This window comes from Parambassis ranga, chromosome 6 (genome assembly GCF_900634625.1).
Source record: "Parambassis ranga chromosome 6, fParRan2.1, whole genome shotgun sequence".
Taxonomy (NCBI): domain Eukaryota; kingdom Metazoa; phylum Chordata; class Actinopteri; family Ambassidae; genus Parambassis; species Parambassis ranga.
In genome coordinates this window covers 6,862,212-6,886,782 of record NC_041027.1, presented here as the reverse complement: position 1 = coordinate 6,886,782, position 24,571 = coordinate 6,862,212, and the positions used below count along the sequence as shown (strand labels likewise).

The window sequence follows — 24,571 nt, the reverse complement described above, 5'->3', positions numbered from 1 at the left end:
TTGAGAGCTACAGTGCAGGCCTGCAGCCAGAGGAACTTTTTGTGTGTCGCCATATCTGAGAAAGGACACATGTGCTCAAGAGTTTTACTGATTTTATCTTTATTGTTTATGCTCATGTATAGCAGTAAATATAAATTATCCAAACGTCTGTTTGCGTGCCTGTGCATGAGTGTGTAAACATGTCTGTGTCCAAGTCTTTGATGTTGACCACAGTGGCACTGCTGTGCAATGAACTTTAAGTAAAAGGGGAGAAAGACCCACAGAGACACACATTTCTGTCAAAAACATCTGCATTTATATAACTACCCTCAAAATAAAAGAACAGGATTATATGCATGCTGCAAAAGTGGGAAAACTCAATCTGTGCTGCCAACGTCTTAGGAGAGGAACTCTTTAAATAACTTTGAAATAAGAAGGCACCACTTATTGCTGAATACCTTCTAACCTGAGAATTCCATTTCAAACAGGGGGTTTTGAAGAGTGATGATTTTGAAAAGGGTCATTGACAGGTTATATACTTAGGAGGAGAACAGCTGATGACTAGATTATCTAAATGCTGCTTTCTCTTTTTCACTGTGTCTGTGTGAGTCTATGTGTGCATGACTGAATGGAAATACACCCATCTTCTCTATAGCACCTTGTGTCATTCATTCCATCTTTCAAGCCCTGAAGCTGCTGTGAACTCCTTAAGCAAACACTGTGAAGCAAGGGCGAGGCAACAGTGAGGGATGAAGATCCAGCAAACATGCCCGCTTGAACCGGAAATATTTAGCAGGGTTAGGAGTTATAGCTGTTTGAACTGTGGACACAGAGAGGACCTGGCAAATATATGTGTGTTTGAAGGACAAACAGTGTTGAAGGCTGAGCTCCCATGGGGAATCTGACAGTAGAGCCTGATAGTCAGCTGCTGCTGGCTCTCCACTAGGTTGATAGTTTAAATATGAAGGCACAATAAGCTCAGTCATCGAGGAAAAGATCCCTCTCTGTCCCCTCTGGAGAAATGTTTCTCTTCCTAACTGCCATATAGCAGGAGCACAATAAATACCTCATAACAGAATTGTGCTGTATACCCAGGTACATAAGCACTGAGAGACTCGTTCATTCATTCATTATCCCATTCTTTTATGGCACGAGGTGTCAGGTTCATTGACTGACAGAGCTAATTAGAGAGGCACGAAAGTTTGAGCAGCATGTGACTCCATGTCGTTGGTTCAGTTGTGAAGGCAGCATCTTTTCATTTCAACTGTGGTGTTACCTTTTCATTTAGTTTGCCCTTAAACAGCCCTAAAATGAGCTTCGAATAAAACTCACTCTGTTTCTTTGCAGAAGTGGCTGATGATGTCCCAAAAATACATAGTCCATAGTGAAAGCCTGTAGACAGTATGAGATAAAACTAAAAAAATTCCAAGTTCCTGGCTTTGGTTCGCCTCCTCTCTGAACCTTTTCAAAATGACACGTCTGTCAACACTTAAAATGAATGTGGTCATCTGTCCATGACACAGATTACTGTGCTATGGACGACAGTCATCAGTAGTCCTAGACAGAAGCTTTGAAGTTAAACCACAGCGTGCTCCTTTCCACCCAGTTCTCATGGCTTTCCCTTTAAATAGAGCATGACATCAGACCCTGCACAGGTCTACCGGCCCAAGCCCAAAACAAATGTGTCCAAACAATGCCACATCTGGAGCGAAACGCAGGAATGCGAGGGGAAGAGCAGGAATGCAGCGGAAAAGGGGTTGAAAAAGGGAAAGCGGTCTTAAAGCTGTTTAGTTCTAGGACCCGGGCCAAGTCGTCTGCGGATGTGCCTTAGCTATAATTTACTGGTGATTCCCCTTGTTGCCACCACCTCTCCCCCTGAAGATCTGATGTCACTACTACAGATGTAAGCATCACCCTGTATGAATGATGATGTGCTACTGTAATATCTATTTTAAAAATATGATCTCAGCACACACAGAAGTCCAGTGGGGTTCACTAACACTTACTTACAACCCTTACAGCATCTTGCCAATCATGACACAAACTGTATGGTATAAACACAACTTTCAGTAAGCAAATGTCAGAGGAAAAAAAATATATTTCTTGTTTAATGTGATTTCCTCTGACTTTTCTGTCCACATTCAGGAGGAGCTGCTTGGAAAGTCTTCTCAGGAAGCCTGCTCTTGTTGTCAGTGTCAAAAGCAATCAGAGCTGCTGGGTCTGCTTCTATGCAGCAGAAGGAGCAGAGGTGCAAGGCAAAAATCTAGGCCAATTTTCTGCCTGTTAGATAAAGTTTCTAATAAACACATGACGACTGATTCAATGGTTATTTGTCAGTGGACACATAGTATACTGCCTGTAGTCTGACACAGATATTTGGACAGTCAAGATTATACCATGTATATGTGTATGCATATATACATATCAGCCTGTGAGTGGATATGTGTGGGAGTTCAGGGAAAACTCTAGATTGAAGATGTGACCTCACAAACAGAGACATATGGTAGGATGGAAAATATGCTGAATGTGTCCTGTTTGCAGAAGAGGACACAGATAGGGAGGAACAGAAGGAGTAGAAGGAGGTGGGAGGGGGGGCAGGAAGAGATGAAATGATGGAACCTGAGAGACGCACTTCTCCCACAAGTCATATGTTTTATATCTGCACTCAGTTTGCTCAGCTATAGATGCCACTTCCTTCAAATCTTCCAGGCCTTATTCTAGGTGTGGTTATTCGGTCAGAGCGCCACTCACTGGAGAAGGCACCACATAGTATAGAAAATGAAGACGGGAGTAGCTCTGATGGACCTCTTCAATCAGTTTAGCCCACTCATACATGGAGTCAGTCTTGAGGACTGTCCAAAAGCTGTCCAAATTCTGATTTACGCATGGACGGATAGCACTAAACAGCTACACTACTTTTACCTAAATCATTTGGTAGCATCATTAACTGTAATAAGAATATTCAATGTCAGAAAAATCACAGTTAACACAGGCCTACGGTTTTGGTCACGATCAGCTGAGAGGCATGTACAAATACTGATTTTTAAGCATAAGGACATGTCTTCAATCACGTATTTAAATTTAGCTGAAAATTATATGGGCTTTGACAGTAAGGTTTGGCCTTCTAATGTGTCTATTAAAAAAAGAAAAATCCCATCTAACTCTACTAAAGTTCTCAGAGATTTAATGCCTGGGAGCCAAGCTGTGGACCCTGTTACATAAAACCTAAATCCAATAATTATTTAAGCATTCAAAACTTGTTCCCTTCAGGTATCCAAGTAGGAACATAATTTCTCTCTTTTTGTTTTACCCTTGCTGATGCTGTGTTTTTGCTTACTATAAACTGGCAACAGTTTCAAACTTTTCATTAGTTTTAAAGGGGTTGATCCCAGAGGCCACATCCACAGTGTCCACAGTATGGCAAAGCCAACTTTGGTTGCAATGGATTCTGGGTATTGTCAGTAAAATTTAAGGGAGAGTTACTGGCACTAAATCTTCAACTCATTGCAAAGAGCAAAGGTTTGGAGACTACATCTATAGTCAGAGTATAATGCACAGATTATGGCTGTAAGATCAACTCCAGGATCTGTCTATGTCTATATGAATCATATGTGGACTGTTGCTGAAGTGTCAAATCGGATGGAAATAGATGTCTGAACCAAGGACTACAGTCAGTCATTTTCTTGTTGTCTCGACTCAAATGAACTATTTAACACCATAATCCTGGAGATGAAGGGCAGATTAAACCACTGATGTGAGCACCTTCTTCTTCTGAGTTCTTCTTCTGAAGTCACTGCTCAGCTTTCACTATCAATGTCTAATGAAAGTCAGCTCAGCACTGACAGCACTGAGGCAGAGGTCAGAAGGCACAACCCTATCACTCACCATGGGAATTAAGGGATGAATAACCTCCACAGTGTTATGTAACCTTAGTGACTGGTCTGGACAGTGCTTGCTGAGCTGATAACAAACCAACCTTAAAGCCATTACCATGCTCCTTAACTGACTTAGACTGACTAGGCCGATTTAATAGGAAATCATGATTAATATACCATAGTAAGAATAAAATGTACATTCATAGTTAAACAAATTAATTCACATCTCCCGCATTCAGTAGTGAGGTCTGTCTGTACTGTATCAGGAAAACTATGAGACCTACTGTTGTTGATGTTTAGCTTAAAAGTGCATCATGAAGGAGTGGTAGGGGAGGTCTAGAGTTACATTGATGGGCAGTGTGAGAGACCGGAGGTGGTGGCGGGGTCAGGGGTCAGGGTGTCATGACAAACAAATGAACCATCCAATGAGGATGCCAACAAGAAATGCATTCCCCTGCAGCTCTTCAGGCCCTAGCAACAGCAGCTGCTGGCAAACATGTGTGTGACAAATGTGCCATCTGAACCAATGACAGGGTCTCAATCATCACCATATGTGGTTGCCACACAAACACAGCAGAGAGGGTCGAGAGAGACTGCAGGGGGTGATGAGAAACACAGGAAGAAGAGGTGGAAGACAGGAGGCAGCAGACACAATGAAAGATAATGAAACTGATGGGATATGTTGAGCATTGTTTATAAGGGAAATATAGTGACAAAGAAAACCATTTCCCTGAAGTGGTGTTCTGAATACAATGCAGGCACACAGCTGAGCAGCAGGGTTAAATGTTATGAGGACTCCCTGTTGGGAAAATCATGGCAAAGATGCTGTTGTTAGCAAGACTGCAATCAAGCAGGTTTTACTGTGAGCTCTATTGTTGGCCTTTTGGGCTTAATGACCAGCAAACAGTCTCCTGATGGCCTCCTTCTGCCATTCTATCCCATTAAAATCCAATTTTATACAAAGTGTCCTAACTGTGAGACCAGATGAAGCCAAACTGGAAGTCCACACACACATTGCTTAGACTCTGCCTTCTTTTTCCCCTGGGTTCACTCAAATGAATTTTATGTCAACCTCTGTGTCCCCTGATGATCCCTCTCTTTCAGCAGATCTTGGTATGGCACCAGTGATGCTTTTAATCAGTCCATCTGATTTTCCACACTTCCACTTGATAGTTTTATTTGCTGCAGTCTTCTTCTCAGGCTCTTTTTGTATTTTGCTCTCTCTTTCTCTCCCCCTCACCAGCTCTGGAAAGTACATTCTCACAGTTCAACAGTGACACAAGGACCGTCTCCTTCATGGCAGACCATGCTTGTGTTTTTTCAATTAAGCCGGGCTCCTGTACACTATTCATTTGGGAAACCATAATTCTCATGGCCCAGCAGAACTAATGGAAAGTCGCTTATGTTTTTTTTCTTTTTTTCTGGGAGAGGTATCGGAAAGACCCATTCCCTAAAAGCATGTCAGCCTAGCAGGGATGGAGAATCAAACCGTAGGAAGACTGTCAATGAGAATAGAGGAGGTGTTGATAGGAGGTGAAAGCCTCACTGAGATGTATCAGGGTGCAAGAACTGAAGTGAGTGGGATCAGGAAGGAGGTGAGTGAAAGAATACAGATGGATGGATTTCCAAGGGAATGTGGATGAAAGTGAGCGGGTTGCAGGCCGGATCTGAATTGCCCAGCGGGGAGGAGGACAGATCCACTGAAATCACTTCAAAGCCTGGTGTCACTGGGCTGCAGATGAGGACAGACTGCCTTCTGTCCTTTTATTTACAGAGATAAGCCACAGTAGCCTGCTGCATCCATCTGTCTTTAACAGTGCAAATAAACAAATCAGCACACGTGCCCTCTCATGCACGCACAGACTCAGGTGCAGGAGCACTGCTCTGTTTGACAGCTCATTTTAAATTACACTACACCAACTATTAAATTAAAGTTATCTGGCAAAACAGCATATAATTATTAACTTCCAATATTCACTTCCACTTGACTGTTACTTAAGTTCTCATCAAATACTGGCTTACTAGTCCATCATTAACCTTTCAATGTTGAGTCAGTCAAACACACACACACACACACACACACACACACACACACACACAGTATGCTCATGTGTGTCATATAAACAAAAACACTTTGCACATACTGTATGTACACACACATGCACATGCGTGTTAAAAGTGGGAGTGACCTACCCTGGACAGCCCACATTACCCCCCTCCACTCCCACCCCCCACCACAACAATCAACACAGACAGACAGTAAAGGAGAGCCCAGAGAGAGAAAGAGAGAGAGACAGGAGACAGACAGACAGGTATTAGCAGCACATGAAGAAGAGAGAGATAGTTTTAAGTCTTACCTCAAAGGTAACGCTGTGGAGTCAATACAAAAAAAAGCCTCATGATTGTTGCGCTCTCTGTCTCTCTCTCTCTCAGTCTCAGTCTCAGGCTCTTTGTATCCCTCAGCTCAGTGGCAGACAGGAGCTGAGGCGGTGCTGAGTGGAGCAGCGCTCAGCACACTTTACAGGCAGAGAAAGCTGTGGAGCTGCACAGACCCCGGCCCGTCCGCTCACACTCTGCCTTCTGAGGATGAAAAGAGAAGACTTCATTACCAGCTGCAAACCACGCCTCCACCCCTCCAGTCTGCCTCCTCCCAAGCCCTCATCCTCCCTCCCTTCCTCCCTCCTTCACTACCTCTCCGCTTCCCTTCCACAATCCCAGCCAGTAGCAAGCTAGGGCTGTCCCAGCCAAGAGAGGGGGGAGCAGACTGCCAAAGAAAACCTCCCATCCCACCTCCTGCCAGTGCCGTGCAGTGCACAGACAGAGAGCGACAGAGAGAGATGAGGAAGGAGATGGAGAAACAGAGAGAGATGGCATATAGCATATGGTTTGAATCTACAAACTATTTGTTTGTTTTAACATTAAGTATACTTCCTCTGCTTAACAATTCTGCTTGTGAAGCACCTGAAAATGCTGCAGGGCAGGGTAAAGTGTGTGTGAGTGTGTAAGGTTATGGGTTAGAGTGTTAAATGAGTAAATGAAAAAGGAAAACAGAAGGAAGAGAATTTAATTTGGACAGAGTAAAGGGTGTGAGGCAGTAGCGCTTCACAGAGAAAGAGACAGAGGGAAGGACACAGACAGACAGACAGGCAGACGGAAAGAAAAACACGCTCAGAGAGAGACAGTAAATGGGTGATCAAATTTGACTGTTTCAGGGAGAAAAGTAAAAAGATAAGAGACGTCTTTAAGCAAGGGCTGTTGGAGGTTCTAATTAAAACTTGCAGCAAACATCAAAAGACTGTGGCTCCTGAAGCAGCATGAGTGTGCGGCCACATGTGTGTTGGGTTCTGAGAGTAGGGGTGAGTGCCTGTCTCTATGTGTTTCTGTGTCTATGAACCTGACACTAAGTCTCACCAACTTTTTCAAGTTGCTTCCATCGTCAACACCCAGCATGAGGATGACAGTTTTTGTCCATCATCAGTGTGTCTTCTCCCCCTCCCTTTCATCTTTAGCTTTTCTTCTTATGCCAAAGTGAACTCTCTCCCCATCAGACAGGGGGAAAACAGGCCTGAAAGCACTAGCTGTTTACTGTCTGTAATTATGAGGGGCTGGGTACAGTCAGCCCAGGCAAGCTCTGCACCCTGCCCCCAGTGCCACCACACACAAACCTAGCTCTACCAAGTCTGCCAGTTTCAGCAGAGAAAAGAGCAGTGTAAAGTAAGCAAAAGAAAAGAAGAAGAACTTGTGAGAAAATTAAACATGATGGCAAAAAAGAATTTGTAGTTGTGGGTTCACTGCAGGTCCATCTATACTGTAGGTCCTTGACAGTTCAAAGTAGTGATTTACCAAAAAGTGCTCTTTTGCTGGTAAATGCTGCAGGTCAAGCTCCAGTTCACAGCATGACAGTTAAAGTTTGATCCTGCTGAAAATTATAAAGAGACACTACCGCAGTGCACTATATCTACCAGGACTGCCCATTTATGGCATTGGGTTTGATGTACTTTCACAGAAACAGACAGCACTGCCTTTAAATAAAATTACACATGTCTAAGATGCAACAGTGGTTTCTTGATTGCTCAGCAGGATTAAGTAAAAGAAGAGCTGGGAAAAAGACATATAACGTAACGCAAAATCTTTTGAAAAGTGCAGGAAACTCTAGAAGTTACAGAAGAACCAAAATGTCTGTGTGACATAATAAAAAGTGATGAGGTAAGCAGGGATTTATACAGATCTCTGGCAATCTCCAACACTAACATTAACACTTACACAGACCCTCTCTGTGGCATAATGGTGTCAAATTTACACAGGTCCACAAAACAGTACTTAAGGTTATGGGCTGCCTTCATTGTAGGCTGTGAAAGCGCAGGCCTGGGGTTGGGGTTGGAGACAGTTGAAGTGGGCTGGTGGTGGGATCACAGAGAGAGGAGAGGCAAACTCATTTCGGCGTTCTTTATTGCCAAGAAACACTAATCCTCCAAACCCAGAGGCACAAACAGCTCTTCTGTGGTGTTTTATGTTTTTAATCAGGGGCTTTTGAGACTAATCCAACATCTGAAAGCTGCTGTTTGTTTACTGTCTACTATATAATCAACTATTGTCATTTCTATAACGATAGTAAAAGCGTAAAAATAGCACAAAATGTCATATAATAAGGAAAATTAGAAGCATAATGACATGCTGTCTGTCAAGCGCTGCAATAAAAAGCCTGAATGTGTTTTAAGATCTAAATGTGGGAGCTTATGGACTTATGGATATCACATATAGCCACTAGGGGCTGAAGTGGACTGTAATGTAAGTACAGTCCACTGACAGCCAATAATGAGGCAATTTGGCACTAGCCCTCTTACAACATATCTCTCTCATCCTCCTCCAGGTTTCTGTTTTAGGAACAAATTGTGTGTGTGCTGATGTGATAATCAAAGTTACTGTAAGTGTAATTGTTGGCACATTTATTTATTTTAATGTTATCTGGTGTGGCACAGATACAGCAAGACAACTCATTAGGTAGACTAAAAGTAGTGGATATGATAGTTACTACATCTGTGCGTCACTTTGAGGATGCAAACAGACATGAGCAGCATCATGAAAAAAATGTACCTATCAGAAAAAAAAAATTAAATAAAAACAAGCCCAAACATCAGGTTAAAGGGTGAATATCTAAAAACTATTATCTTAAAAACCACCTAACACAAAGCAGGCTAGAGGAAGAACAACACTATACTCTGACAGGAACTTCAGGTTAAAAATAAGGACTCTGTGGTCAGATTTCAAAACTTCAGACTGTCAGGCAAGCAAATCTCGCAAAACACCTAACCTGGAAGGGAGATTATAGTACAAAACAAAATACTTTAACTACTTAACTGCAAAAAAAAAACCACAAACAACAAAACAAAACAAAAAAACGATTGGAACTGATATCACACATGCAAGAATATAAGCAACCCTTGATAAATGGAACAGGAACATACAACAAGTTTCAAAGTTTGTTTTGTAGTGCATCATAAATTTGCCTTTGGGCAATTCTAATACATTTCAGGATACAAACCTGCCATGTTGTGAATTCATTTTTTAGTCTTAATGGTCTAAATTAAAAGCAGAGTGAACACAGATGGAAAGAGTGAGGACTTTCTGGTGTTAACACAGAAAACCTTTGTGAGATATTTCAAAAGATTGACCCATCGGTGTTTCCAGGATGAATATGGAGATTGTTAAAACCCGATGCCGGTGCACATCACAACGCCAATGGCCTCCATTTAACTCGTCTACACAAGTATGCTCAGTTCGTACATAGGGCATTAATGTAATGCTTTACTTTTCACACTGCCAACCGTCTAAGGTGTCTAAATGGTCCTCTCTTTCTACGTTGTATTAAAAAAATCATATAAAACACCACAGTTAAGCTTATAAAATGTTTTAATGACCTTGGAGCATTGGAGGCTCCCTCAGGGAGACACACTTGGGTCAAAAAACTAATGAAACTGTGACCTTTTTTAGAAAAAATGTGTATGCACACATTTACTGACCTACGGTACAGTTACTAAATATATTTCCTTAAAACTAAATATAGCTCTGATGGAATGTGCTTATATTAAGCTTTCTTAAATTTACACTGTCACACTTCAAAATGTGTGGTAGCTACTGTATGTTGGTCCACAGCTCAACATTTATTAGCCACACTTCTTGTCTGCTCTATTTAAAGCAGTTAACTTTCACAATGGTAGCCACGCTCAATTTTTGAGGTTGCCTGGGTAATGTGTCCTTCTCTAACAATAGCTCAAAAACACAGGGCTCTCGTGTTTCTTAAGCCTTAATTGTTAAACTTTTTGGCGCTGCAGACCAGCACGGCCATTACACATGTTACTGTGAGACTGTAAGCATCTCCTTTCAGGCTCCCAATGAACAAAAAAGATGCACCGGTGCAAGATGACACTGGAGTCAAGTCTTGTGCCCTGGCCGTCTGCCAATGGCATTGGGAACCTCTGATGCACACAATAAATGCATGGTAACCAGAAGTGTTTCTTGGACAAGACTTGACAATAATGTGTGTCATCTTCTCGGTAAAGTACAGTGAGAGCACTGTTTTGCTTCCAAGGAGTAAAAGGATCCTGAGTTTACCACTGTTGGACTAAGAATTTACAGTAGCAGGGTTATTCCAGGTCATGTTGGTGACACACCCAGAGGCCCAATGAAAGGCCTCCCCATTGCCACCAACACCAACGCTCCTGTAACTGTCAATTAAGGGCACTGAGCGTAGGCACTGACTATATGTGGTGACTGTATTCCATGACTCACTGACTGCTACACACCTGAAACGTCCAATAAAAACAATTACATTAAGACTTAGCAGGAATAGACAGTATTTTACAAACATATGATCTTCTTCTATGAGTTTATTGTGTGTTTATGTACTGACACAAGAAAGGGCAAAGAGGAAAAAATGAGACTCTGGGTTTCAACTCAGACTCAGGTGAGGGTGGCTAGCCAAAAGGTCCATCCCTCCCTCTGTCTGTGCATCTGTTAGGCTTTGAGGCTGCTTGAGTGACCACCCTAAACTCAGGGAATTTCACACCTACAATTGCCATGACCAGCAACGGGTAGAGCCCATCACACCCTGGTGTGCCATTTCTGACCCAGAGAGCCCAGCGGCCACGGACACATGTTCTCCCCCAGGGCAAACACGGGGCACCCCAGCCAGTGTAGATTTAGCAGCTCAGCGATGTGTACTCGCCTTGCCATGTGGATGTGGAGTGATGATGTTCCCAGGGAGATAACGTCTGGGATTGGGGTGCTTAAGTGAAAGAGGAAGAGTTGGACGGAAGAGAGTGAAAAAGGCAGACCCTGGTGTCATTTGTCCTTCATGGAGCAAAGGAAGACAATGTAGCAGCAACACAGTTATATTGTAAGAGAAAAGAGTTTTTCTAGTTGACTCTGCACATCAAATTATCTATATTCTGTCTTATCTATTTTTACACTCTTACACTTGATTGATTTACCTTTCTACCCTTTAATACAGATAGTCAGTGCTTTTTTTAATCCAAACTGAACATTTATATTTATTATCTTTATTATGTACTGGGATTTATTCAACGTATATTGAAGGTGAATCCAGATTGGACATCATTATATGTTAACACCACTGTCTAGCAGAAAAAGGTAAATGTGAATAACAAATATATTAGTTGAATCAACCTAACCATGATAAATTATGTATTTCACTTGCCTGGTTTAGGATACTTCAGAATATGTAAATTCTAAGTGAAGTTAACTGATTCAAAATGTCACTTATGCCTGCAGCAAAATTATGAAATGTTTCAGTTAAATACATATCATTCTTACTTAGGGGTGGAACGGTTCACAAAATCCACAGTTCGGTTTGTCACGGTTTTCAGTTTGGCTCGGTTTGCACTGTTGAGGTTTTTTCTACTTTTTTTAACACTCTGGAAATACCATAGATCAACATAAAATATATATTATATAATATACAATATACTAATTATCCAACATTAAGATATTTCAGAATCGGTTATTGCATTGTGTTGCTGCTGTGGCCCCTCTGAAGTTTTCATTCTGTCACTGCTTGTGTAAGTGGCTTCAGAGAGATGCTCCAGTGTTGCTCCTCAGTAAGCAGCTATTGGCTGTCCCACTAAATGACATTATTGCATGATTTGCATAATTGAAAGTGTTCGAACTACTACTGCTCGTTGAGGACAGTAACTGCAGAACGATGCATGCTTTCACGTCAGTCTCCAAAAGACACCAGAGAAAGTTGCTAAATTTATCGCTAGTCGCTTTTGACAAAAAAGTCACCAGATTTAGCGAGAGAGTTGGCAACACTCGTCTACGTGCCAGTGGGGGAAAAAAGCCTTCCTGCATTACTTGACGCACACGTCCTGAACCAAACAAAAGACACACTCTGAACCGAGACAAGTGTAACAAACGGTTCAGATTTTATTCCACAAAACATCCCATGCCTATTATTACTGTATTTCTTTGAATTCTGGTGTCTTTATTTTGTCGGAATGAAATGTTTAGGTTGAAATAGAGAAGGGTGGATAGAGCATCCATTGAACTGTAGCATAGCCACAGCACAGCAAACACAGAGATGCCTGACCCCAATCTGCACAAATGGGTCTTTCAAACCTTCCCCTCACTGTTGTCCCATCAATACCTTACTCTTCAGGGAGACCAAAGCCACCAACTCCAGCCTTTCCCTCTGCCCCCTCCAAACACACACACAGAAGTGAATGGCGTCTACTGTACCTTGCACCACTCCCCACTCTGTGGGGTAAAACACATTTTGACAGGCCTGTATTTAGGGCCGACCGGAGTCGTGTTGGAATGAATCATGAAAAGGACCAAAATCATCTTGCTGGATGTTCATTTATATTGAGTGCTGGTCAGCTCTGTGGGTCTGCGTGTGTGGCCTGAGAGAATGGGGCTTGTGTGAGTGTGAGTTTGTGTGGGAGTGGAAGATTAAGATAAGCTCTTTAATGAGGAACAAAGTGCGTTTGTTATTCTGTGTTTATTATCTGTCTGTGTCTGCATGGATGAATGTACTGTGTTTGTTCTGTTGAGGCTGCTTCTGTCCAACATTTTGAAGTGTGCCTGATAAAAATTGATGTAGTGTGAGTAAACTTTCTTTAATCAAGTGTTCAACAAATGAATATTTGCACAGTATTGGGAGTTGTTTTCTAAGTACTAAGTTCTAAGAAAACGTTATATTTTATTAATAAACACACACTTCTTTATACATACATATGGAGGAAGCCTTTACAGAGAAGTTCACTGACGTGTATTCTGTAGCTGCTTGATAAATCTTAGCCTTATCACATGGAACAGTGATGACTACCAACACCCACTCTAGATTAACTTCAGAAGAATGTGCATTTAAGACTTTTTACGAGAAATTGTAAGACTTTATCTCTCTTTGAGTATGTACACACACTTCCCATAACACCCCAGGACGTCTTCAGGGTGCACTGTCTCAGTGGGTGTGTGGTAACAATGGGAGCCGGGGTGAGCTGAGGCAGAGTTCTCTGGTCCTTCTCCACATAAACCTTTAATATGAGGCCTCTTCAGCACCAGTCGGCCATCTAAAGGCACTGTACCCTGTAATTGACCTTAAAAATACTTTCCGTGGAGGTCGGCAGCCATGTCATTGGCCTTCGGCCCAAGCAGCGGCCGCATCTCCTCAGCCCAGAGGAGCCTGGGAAGGCCTCACAGGGTATATTTAGTGGCCCTGTCCTTTGAGTGGAGTAGGAGATGCAGATAATGCCAGTCTGTGTATAAAACCACTCTGCCGCCCACGAGTGGGCCTCTCACAGTCACATTTCCCTCTCCCACGGGGATGTGTTTCCTGAGGTCAGAGGTCGGCTATATGCAAGTCAGGTGAATGTACAGCCAGTGGAGATACTGACTGAAAATTCATGCCTTGTAATAATGATTGCCAATATGTGGTGCTTTTTAAGTTTTATTCATGATTCATGTAGTGTCTGTTCGCATAACTCTCAGCAAAAAGGAGGGATTATATGAATTAAATCATTATGTATCACTGTTGATACACATCATTGCTGTTGCCCTTATATTCAGCAGGGATGTCCTGACAACACCAAGCCATAACTAATCCTTTAGTTTAAAATAAGCATTAAACCGTTTTTGTACTCCAGCCTTATAAAACAACTGTGCCACTATCAAAGTAAAACTGCATTTGAGCTTCAATATTTTTATCATGCTGTCCAAATCTTATCCAAACCATCCCACTTCAAAGGATCTACACTGACACCCCTGTCTCTATGGATGTAAGAAACATATGGGTATTATGCAAAATGTGACAGCTAGGCAAAACCATCAGAAGAAATCTGTAATGCAGGTTATCTTGTCATAATAAACTACTACTCAGCTGTAAAACACATGTAAATTATTTCACTAAGTGTTTTTGTTGGCCATGCAAGTGTTTTGCATGGCCAACATCAATCAGGTATTGTATGTGCATATGGCCAGCTATAAAGCTATAAAATTTGATCTGACGTCCTTTAAACTGAGGTCAGTTTGCTGCATCTGTGCTTTTACTATGTAATTTTTTCCTATTTCTTTGACTACCCATAATTACAATCTCTCAGCAAAAATCACAATTTGTATCAAATGTGTTGTGTAGTCATGTTTGTGCAGTTGTAACCAAAGCAATGAGGCTTGTTACCTACCGTAACATTCCTGCTGGATTCAGTTAGAGACTGTTGTCAGGGGCATGTGCAAGGTAATTTATGATTTCTTTCATGAAAGATCATCGTTGGTGATAAATCATAGCTTTCTTCTGTCTTCTAAATTTTTTAAAAGTGAAAACTTCAGTTGATATAAGAACACAGGCATGTTTTGCCTCCTCTGCTGACCCCTGACACTGTGTATGTCTGACAGGCAGACACACACAGTGTCAGAAAGTCTCGCTGCAGGCCTGCAGGCCAGCACTGTTGCACAGGTGAGGACAGTGTGTGTGTGTGTAAGCTTGATCCAACAAAGCCTTCCATAAAATATATATCTGTATAGAGCCATCTATTGGGAATGGAGTGGTCCTGTTCCCTCACACAGTATGTGACACAGACAGTATGAGCCATCACAGCAACAAGTTTGACCCTGTCCTTTAGAGAGATGTAGCAGTCACACATCTCCTTTCTCTCCTTCTTACTGTACAGAATTTTTAATGTGTCAACTCACCCAGAGTACAGGAATTTCATGAAAAAAAGAGCAGACGGACTCACTTGAAGCATGTGCAATCACACCTTCAAATTCCTGTGTTAGCAGTAAGAGAGGATGCAGAGCTTCAGCCTGCATCTGTTCTAGTTCAAACCACAAGCCTTGGCAAGCTTCAGTAACAACATAATGCAGCTCCATTCCTCTATACTATACTATAGATTTCATGGCCTCTAACAATGCAACTAGAATCTCACACAACAACCAGGGACTAGTTTGATTGTGTCCCTAAATCATCCATTAGTTTGTTCACATTGCCAACAGGATAGGCTTAATATTTTACAATAACAAGTCATCTCTTATTACTTTCACATCCTTATTTAGAGGTGTCCTAACAATACACAGGCACAAAGCCACAAAGATAGCAGAAAAACAAAGAAAGGCAGAGAGAAGGACTTCAAGACGTTCTTCTCTACAGACTCTGCCCCTGAGTATAACATCCAAGCCCAACAATAACAATGAAACACTTTTGATCCGCTGTATAAAAGGACAGCTACAGAGCTCAACGGACCAGGGGTTAATGTGCTCACTGTGTCACAGGGACAGATCTGTGGACTACTCCTTGCCCATCTGGGCTGCCGGTGGCGCTCTGCCTACTCTCTGAGGACAGTGAGTTCAGACCAGTAATTTGGTTCAGATGAGGTAAAGCAATATTTTCAGATTAATACAAGCCATATTCCTTTAGAACTGTCCTTTCTTTCTTCTTCTCCTCCTTCCTGCATTTTTTTACATCTTACATGTCCAAAAACGTCTGGCTGAGGATGAAAGGAAGAAGTAAAAGAGAGGGAGAAAAAAAAAGATAAAGCAAGGAAGGGAAGATGAACAAGTTTTATGCTTTGTGAGGCAGATACACAGTATGACACCAGTGCTCCTTTCACTAACTTCTTATGATCTAATCTACTAAAACACCTACTGAACAGCTTCTTTGATATGCGGGGTTGCATTCTCCCCCCTCTCTATAGTGGTTTGTTCCATGTTATGGATGGAGCAAATGGATTAGCACAGATCAACATTTTCATGTCACCAAGCGATGTTCATTAAGAATTAATTAAGGGCTCTGTTGCAATTAGCTGTCAGTGCATGTTTAAAGATAACACCACCACAAACACTTTGATCTTTCAAACATTTTAAACACCAACTCATAAAATGTGTCTGTGTTTCCAAAGAGCTTAATGTAAGCTGCATCATATCATTTTGGAAGGACATTGCTCCAGCTGCGATTAGTCTGTCTTGGCAACAGTGTCGGTAGTTGTGATTCAGGAAGTCGCAGCTGTCGCAGTCATGCTGCAGCTGACTGAGCATGTGACTGAATACATAACCAGACCTGATGAAACAGAGCTAATAATTACTACCCTGCTTTCTGTGGAGATTAATTAATGTAATGAATAATTCTGAGAGAAGAATCAAGCTGTAATATTTCTGACAAGTGGTCTGACAAGGGTAAGCCAGATTTAAGATTAGTGAGAAGCTAACACCGTGGATTATTTGGAGCAGCTGGCTGGCTTTTGTTGTTGGAACATGGCCAGCTGGATGATTAGTATCCTTGCATGCCAATGCTTTCATCAGCTGGCCATTTTGTTAATGTACTTGGAATATTGGAGATTTATTATCTGTCTCACAAAAGCTACTGGAACGATAGCTCAGATCCATAGTCCCTGTGCAGTCAGTGTTCCCTGTAGTCTTCAATTATATCCTGAAGGACGTTCCTTCATTTACTTCATATGTACAGGATAAGGCAGGTTGCCACTTTGGCTGTGGTTCTCGTAGCCTCATCGAAGAAGCATGCTGATGAAGGACTGATGAAGGACTGATGATGGACGTACAGCTATGGCACTCGCCAGGGCTGTGATTATTTTATGGTTTCCTTATCCTAAAGTAACCATAGAGTCACTGTGTTCCTGCCTTGTAAGCAAGACCTCTTGGCCGAACGCCACCCTCTAACCAATTCTGCTGAGCGAATAATAAAACAAGAGTTGAACTCCTGCTTCTGCTGCTGATGTTTTTTGTGGAAAGTTCCTCCCCCCCTCGTCTCCATCTGCCCATACTGCATGACAGTGATGTCAGAACTGGGCCTTCTCATTGGCTGGGCTCTGTTCACCCGCAGTGCTTGAATGGTCCAAATGAACAGCGGGTTTGAAAGGGAACGTGAAATTAGTGGTGACTCATCCCTGGCCACTATGTTATTATATCATTCCTTCACCAGCGATGATTTCAATCGATCTAAAGTTCCATGAAATCAGACCAAAAAAATAAAAAAAGCCCCAAAAATGTGTCTGCACCCCAACGATGGAAATTTTTTTATGCCCAAGCTTCTTTCACATTCTATAGATCTTTTACAAGGAGCAAGAGGTTGAATGCAAGACAAGCTTCACACATGGAAGACATTTCACAGAATAAAATGTCACTTAAAATTACATCCAAAAGTCAATAACCTTCAGCCCTGCAACACATTATTTCCACACACACTGTAATTTGCATAAGGTGTATGGTGTGTCATCAGCAACATGACAAGGACGTTTCATAGTTATTGACAAACTGCAAAATAATGTGGAAAACTACTGCTTTTACAACACCATTTGGTTAGTTTTACGGAGGGAGAGGAAGGGAATTTCTTTTAAAAGTTGACTGAGCAAGAGCAGTTAAGGCTCAAAGGTCACACTCACAATTGCAAGTCATACAGGAGGAGAGGAGAAGTGAAAGTGAATTTGAACTACCAAACAATCACACGTAGAAGGATGCATGCCCCTTTGACCTCTCCACTCTCCTGCTGGTAGTCTCTTTGGTCACCTATGCACATTAAACTAGTATAATAGCACAGCAACTGTCAAAAACCAAGACCAGGGGAAGAATCAACTCTGTCAATCTCCAGCTCATCTGAACAGCAAAGTAAGATCCAACTCATACACACATTCCCCTGCTTGAGTGTGCCGTTAACCCTGGTGACCTGTAACTGTGTGTGTTTGTGTGAGCGTGCCCTGTGTATTTGCACATCTACTGTTCCTAGTGTAGCAGAGGGCAAAGGGACCACACCAGAAGAACAGAAGAACCTTTCCTTTATAAACAACTTTTAAATCAACCATTGCCTAGCAGAAGTATTTTTCCCACAGATTTTGTGGGACGGTTGTTGGGAGCTGTAATTCATGGACCTACTGTGACAGTAGCACATTTAAAAATATTGTGTAACTCTTACCAAATCTCATGTAAGCCTCTGCCTGCTGGCAAGCTGTTGATTAAGTTTTCAGCAACCTATCAATATCACAATTCCCCACTAGAAACAGGCTACTGATGATGTGTTGTTGCAATAGTAATCCTCTTTCCTCTCTGAGTGTTTCTCACACTTCCCACAGATTAATTGTAACACACTTTTGTGCTTCATAATGAGTCTGTGACCTGGGTGTCTATGATGCATGAGTTGCACATTGCACATTTCTGTTGATGTAGCTAGCCAGTTTACGTTTAGCCTGGCGGAATGTAGCCCTGCATTGCTGAGCGTGGTTGAGATTTATGTTACTGCTGTGGGGTGTGCATGTGGCTAACAGATGGCGGCATCCTGCTCCTCTTTTCTCCCTGTGCATATCACTGCTTACTCAATCCACAGCCCATCCCAATCTGCTGCTCTTTTTCTCTACTCTGTCACCATTCTTTTGTTGTCACTTTGATGCTTCAAACTTGAATTTAATATTCTGTTATAATTGTAGATTATCAAGACTCAACTGCAGTAAATCCATCCCCCCCACTTTCAACACTACCTATTTAACAGCCCCTTAATGAACCCCCTGCCCCCTACTTTGAGGCCTTTCATACACATGCTTAACACACACATACAAGCAACGACACTGTTTCACATTTCTTCACTTCATGGTGTCTTATAATGACACTACACCCAAAATTCCAGTCCATTCCCATCAGAAAATCTCATTTCATAAGCCTTGTGAGACTCCTCAAAAGTTTCTGCAGTCACATAATTAGGCGCACATCACCCAATGGGGGCAGGATTTGTCACCATAGCCATGAAAACGCCAAAGAAGCTTGTGGCAAATGGTAAAGTTGTAATGTATGTTGTGAGAGGGTCTGTATTCTCACAAGCTGTTTTCCTCCCTTAAACTTAACCTCACAGTTTTTGTGCCAGACCAAACAGAGAATAAAAAAGAAATCCAGGTGAAAAATTGATTTGACACAATCTACAGTCATGTTACTGTTAATACATAATTTCCCCAACTCAATCTCATTTCCCCAACTTTGTGGGTCTATACACTACTCTGCCCAAAACAATCGAGTGCCTCATGCTGTTATGAAAGTGACAATCATTTTTTGTTTTATTTTTTTTGCTATTTATCTTTTTATTTTATCCATGTCATTTTTGCCCACAACATGTCAATGTTTGTACTCGTAAGCTGCTTGGTGACTCTCTCTTGTTGCTTAAATGTTTGCCTTAAGCTGTGGGACATATTGGCTCATATTAGGATGCCAGCCACAATCACAATGAGACAGTAATCACAATGTCACCAGAAGCAGCTGTGGTATAAATCCTAAGTCTGCAGAGACCGCCAACCATGTTTGACTTCACTTTATGAGACAAATTGATACCCAGCAGCAACACAGACAATCACCCAGCCTGTGATGACACTCTCCATCTGTTTTGCTCTTTTATCAAATCCCTCACATCAGGCAGTATGGTCCTTGAAAACATAAATGAGTCTGCTGAATTCTGTTTAGCCTTCACATGTGATGAAAAAAAAAAATCTGGTTCAAACACATATCAAACAGTTAAGGAGATATAAACCTGTTTGGGTGTGAGATTAGACCTGGGCTGGTACTTGATTTCACTGAAAACATGACTATTTCATGTATTAGGATGAGACTGTGTTGCAAAAATAGACAGCTGAAGAATTTACCTGGGATACATGCCTACAGATTTGTGGGATTTGGTGTGTGTTTGGACCATTTTTGGGCAATTTCTAAAAATGTATTGTGAGTTCCATATATAAGGTACATGCAGTAAAAGTAGTTGTCATTAATGTGTTTTCCACAAAGCAAGAAAAAACTTCCATTTTAACAAATAATACCTTTTCTAAGACAAGCCACATGTGACTTGTCCAACCAATCGGAGAAACAATTCAATTCAAAATTCAACAAGTTTAAGCACATCACATACAGCAGCTAAAAGGGTCATGTGAAATACAGAGTCACTTACAGAGCCATACAGCGCTGCTCTATCTGTGCTCACTGGAGAATATTCACATAATGTTATAAAAATGCAGCCAAGGCTCTTATGTGCAGACACAAATAAACACACAAGCAATCAAACAAACTCATAGCCACTGCTTACTGATGCAAGTGTTCCACTTTGCTAATCAAATCCCACTCTCAGAGTCTGGGAATGTACAGCTGTGTGGTTTGGTGACACACTCGGTACCCTGCCATGGGGAATCACCTCGAGGTGCTCTGAATCATCGGTGTGTGTGTGTGTATTTCTGGTGTTTGAGTTAATCTAGTCTGTGAGACCACAAGGGCTATGACCACAAGAAGTTAAGGACTTTTACTGTTGTGACAAACACATGCACACAGACACAGCCACACACGTGCAGCCACAAATCCACACACCGACACATTTACACATGCACTTAAATACACACACGGAAGGAAACTGTAGACATATTAGTCACTGAAGACAGTAATGGCTTAACATTGCAGGCTCTTTTTTAGGTCTCTCTTCCTCACACACAGGTTTGTTACTAATCTTTCTTCTAAGGTTTGAGCTAAATATAAAAAGGAGTCTCCTCACACTTATCTCTGTTTAGAAAACATAAAGTACTGCCAGTGTGGCCACACACTGCTGGAAAGACTCCTCCGTCCACCTGACTCATGGAAACATTTGCCCATTTTCTGTTTAACAGAATGGCAGAGTGGCAAAGATGAACATTAAAAGTAGTAATGCTTAAGTGAAGGAAACATTGTCCTTAGAAGGAACTGTGCTAGTGGAGCACATTTTCCTTCACACATACACAATATTGGGATTCAGTGTTTTGCAGAATGATGCTTTGTTCTAACTGCAATGCTGAATAATAAGCCGAGGTGACATACTGCCAAAATGAATCATTGCTTAAGTGACAGGACATTCTGTCAGGCTTCATGATGTCAGCAGGATAACACTGTACATCAGTTTAATAATACAAATACACTGACACCTAGCCACTGACAGTTCAGGCAGGATTTTGGTTCATTAAGTGATCTTTGAAAGTGAGCTTAAGAAAATCATAGCGGTTGTCAAGAGATTATTATCCCCACGCCCCTTCTTCTCTCCTAAGGTCTAAAAACAGTCCTGCAATTGTTTACGAGCTACAATTGATAGTTTGGTGCCTCAGGCTTAAAAGTTGAAGGGCCTACATACTTCAAAATATTCTAATAACATCCATCCATCCATCTTCTGAACCTGCTTTGTCCTGCAGTACAGGGTCACGGGGGGCTGGAGCTCAATATATATATATATATATATATATTTATATATATATATTATTATATATTTATTTACATAGCATATATTAGTTACAGATTATATTTCTGTATTTCCTAAATAACTGAACAATGAACTGCCTGGAATGTTTACCATCAGTCCCAGATATGAACAAACGTTTTTCTTTGAACTCACAAGAACATGAGCTGAAAACATAAAACCAACCCTGAAATTAGAGAGGCATTTACTTTTTCAATGGACAGTGAGTGAACTTTAACTCATATTACTCTATTACTCCACAGACTTAAATCACTCCACACTAAGTAGCCAGAACATAAAAGGACAGAAAGAAAGTATTTTTTATAAGGCATTACCAATGATATATACTCCAAACTAAAGCAATGGGACATTACACAACTTTGGGATTATGCTGTTGAACAGGTAGTTTACAGTGCAGCAATAATTTACCAATCTGTGTTTATTCATGTTTATTTTCTTCATATTAAATAGACTGCACTGTTACTTGGTCATGTAGAACCTGAAGCTCGGATGTCTGTCAGCATAGAAAACAATATCAAACACCCAATGCCAGTCTCCTTCAACATCTCAGCCTCTCTGGCTGTGAGAGGCAGTGAGCTCACTGTTAAAGCTAAAGCTGAACTTCCAACAGCAGTTTATCTAATAAACCTCACATTGTGCCTGTTATTATAGGCCAGAGCTTTAATATGGCATTAACACAGACAGGGTCAGTTTAATTCTGAGACATTCAGCAGTGAAAATTTAATTATTGTAATATTTCACTCATCCTTGCAGCTAATATTTAACAGTAATGTGCGATATTAATTACATTGCTTCATAGCACCTTGTATGCTTCAGATATTAAAAATGTGTACTGAAAAATGAATCAGTCAGTGCTTGCATGCCAAGAATTTAAGATTTTTTATTGTTCTGCTGAAGTATATGAGAAACACCCTTGAAATTTTCACAGTATGTTTTTTTAATTGAGGATTATTTAATGCCTGACAGTTTTAATCTCCAATGGTACACTGAGGTGCCCTGTTATTGCCTACATTGATAAATGTAGGGGAACAAGTGAGGGCTTGCAAGTGTTGGCTTTTCCAACATGTGAGAATGCACTGTGTATCTTGCACTCTGCATTCATTTCTGCATGCACATACAAATGCAAGAGGTCGGTATGAGCCAAGATACTCTGAAATTGACCTGCCTTTCAAATTAAAAACACTTCAGATTTAAACTGGCAGCTTGACAAAATGCTGTCACCCTGCCTAGTAGAATATATGAGCTCATACTGCTGTGGGTCAATGGCAGAGCTTTGATAGGGAGTGAAAACAGAGAGAAAAAACACAAGGAAGGCAGCGCTGTGGTGAGTGAGAGGAGACCAAAAAATGAGAAAAAGTAGGAAAGAAGAGTGTTTGTGAAATGTGGCCAGCTTCAGAGGTTGTAACTGACTAATGAAAACCATGCCAGCCCAGGCCCACCAAGGGAATAGGGGCTACAGGAGAGGAGAGAAGCAGGAAAATGAGAGGTAATATGAGGTAAAAAGTCTGCAGCACTGATATGGTTTTCATTCAGGGCCACTGAAGAGCGTTAAGTACTAGGCCAACACTGCTGTCACACAGCTGGACAAGGACTTTGCCTCAGTCTCTCACTTCTTTGCTGTCTCCCTCTAAAGGCACACCCTTCTCTTTCCATCTGCCACACTTCTTTAGCTAACTGTTTGAGTTTTTTATTCTCCTGGCTGTCAGTGACACCTTGAGCTTTTTTTGTTTCACTCAACAAAAGATCTCTTCTCTTTTCTATTGTTCTCAGAGGATTTGGTCTCTGTATCTTTGCACACCTGGATTCCTGACCTCACTGCCGCCTCCAATATCATAAATCAACCAATCCTCCTATAAAAGGTTTTAAAGGAATACCTAGTTAGTCCCCTGGTGATGGGAACGTTTTCCTGATTGCTGACTGATGGACAAAGTGAGCAAGTGTGTGTGATGCATGCATGGGGTATGAAAGCTTATGTGTGCTTGAATGTGGCATGGCACAAATGAAAGGGTGCAGTCTGAACGCACGTGCACGCATTTTAACACTGCTGATTTTAAGTATGTCCTCTTGATCACAAAAGCTGACGTATGTTGGCTCCCTGCTGCTCAGTCTGTTACACACACTTCACATTTTCCTTGGAAGTGGAACATAGTAATCTAAGCTAATTATCTTCAACACTCAATGTGTTCAAATGTTTGTAACATGCACACACATCACAAGGAAATGATTGATTGGCAAGTGCTCATTTTATGTTCTTCATCGCTAAACCAAACCCTCCTCAGGCCAGGACTCATGCACATACCATAATACAGTTGTCTCAGCCTCTCAGACAGGCTGATGGCACACCTGGCAAAATACAGCATTACACTTACAGGGGGAATGCCACACCTGGCAGCAGTGAGGATGATTTTCCACCTTTTCAAATGAGTGTGGTAGTTAGGCTGGCACAAGGCGGCAGACTGGCATGACTGAGCAGGTTCCACTTGCAGAGCAGAGCGGGTGGTGGTGGGGAGAGAGGAAGGGGTGGGGAAGATGAGTGCCCTGGTAGAAGCCGAGGGAGCACAGGTTGGTTGGGGGCATGCGAGCTGGGGGGGTGGGGGGGTGAGGGTGTATTCACTGCTGAAGCAAAGCTGCATAGGAATCCCAAACATTTCACAGTGACCTCTCTATCTGCTCAACCTGAGCCTCCACCATTATGTCCCTCAACCACACCCTGCTACTCTGAGCTGTCACCGGAAAGCTCAAAGCAGGGTGACTACTACTACAAAACATACAAGAAGCAATGTGAGTGTGCAAGAAAGAGGAAAAATACCTCTGCGGTGTGAAGGAAGAGCATGTTTAAGCAAAGTGTAAATGGCATTAAAGCAAACAGGTATGGGCGGGATCACTGCTGCACCTAATTCTTGGTATTTAAAAGGATGCATGCATCCTGTATATTTGCAGGTTCAGATCAATCTGCTTCAGC

The 24,571-nt window shown here is 41.7% G+C and overlaps 1 protein-coding gene across 1 annotated transcript in view; it reads right to left on the bottom strand.

Moving 5' to 3' along the window:
- Positions 1-24,571, bottom strand: part of znf469 (zinc finger protein 469) — a 69,147-nt gene that overhangs the window by 31,760 nt on the left and 12,816 nt on the right. Inside the window, 1 exon segment of the mRNA XM_028407923.1 lies at positions 6,212-6,434. The gene's annotated coding sequence lies outside the window, so the exon portion shown is untranslated.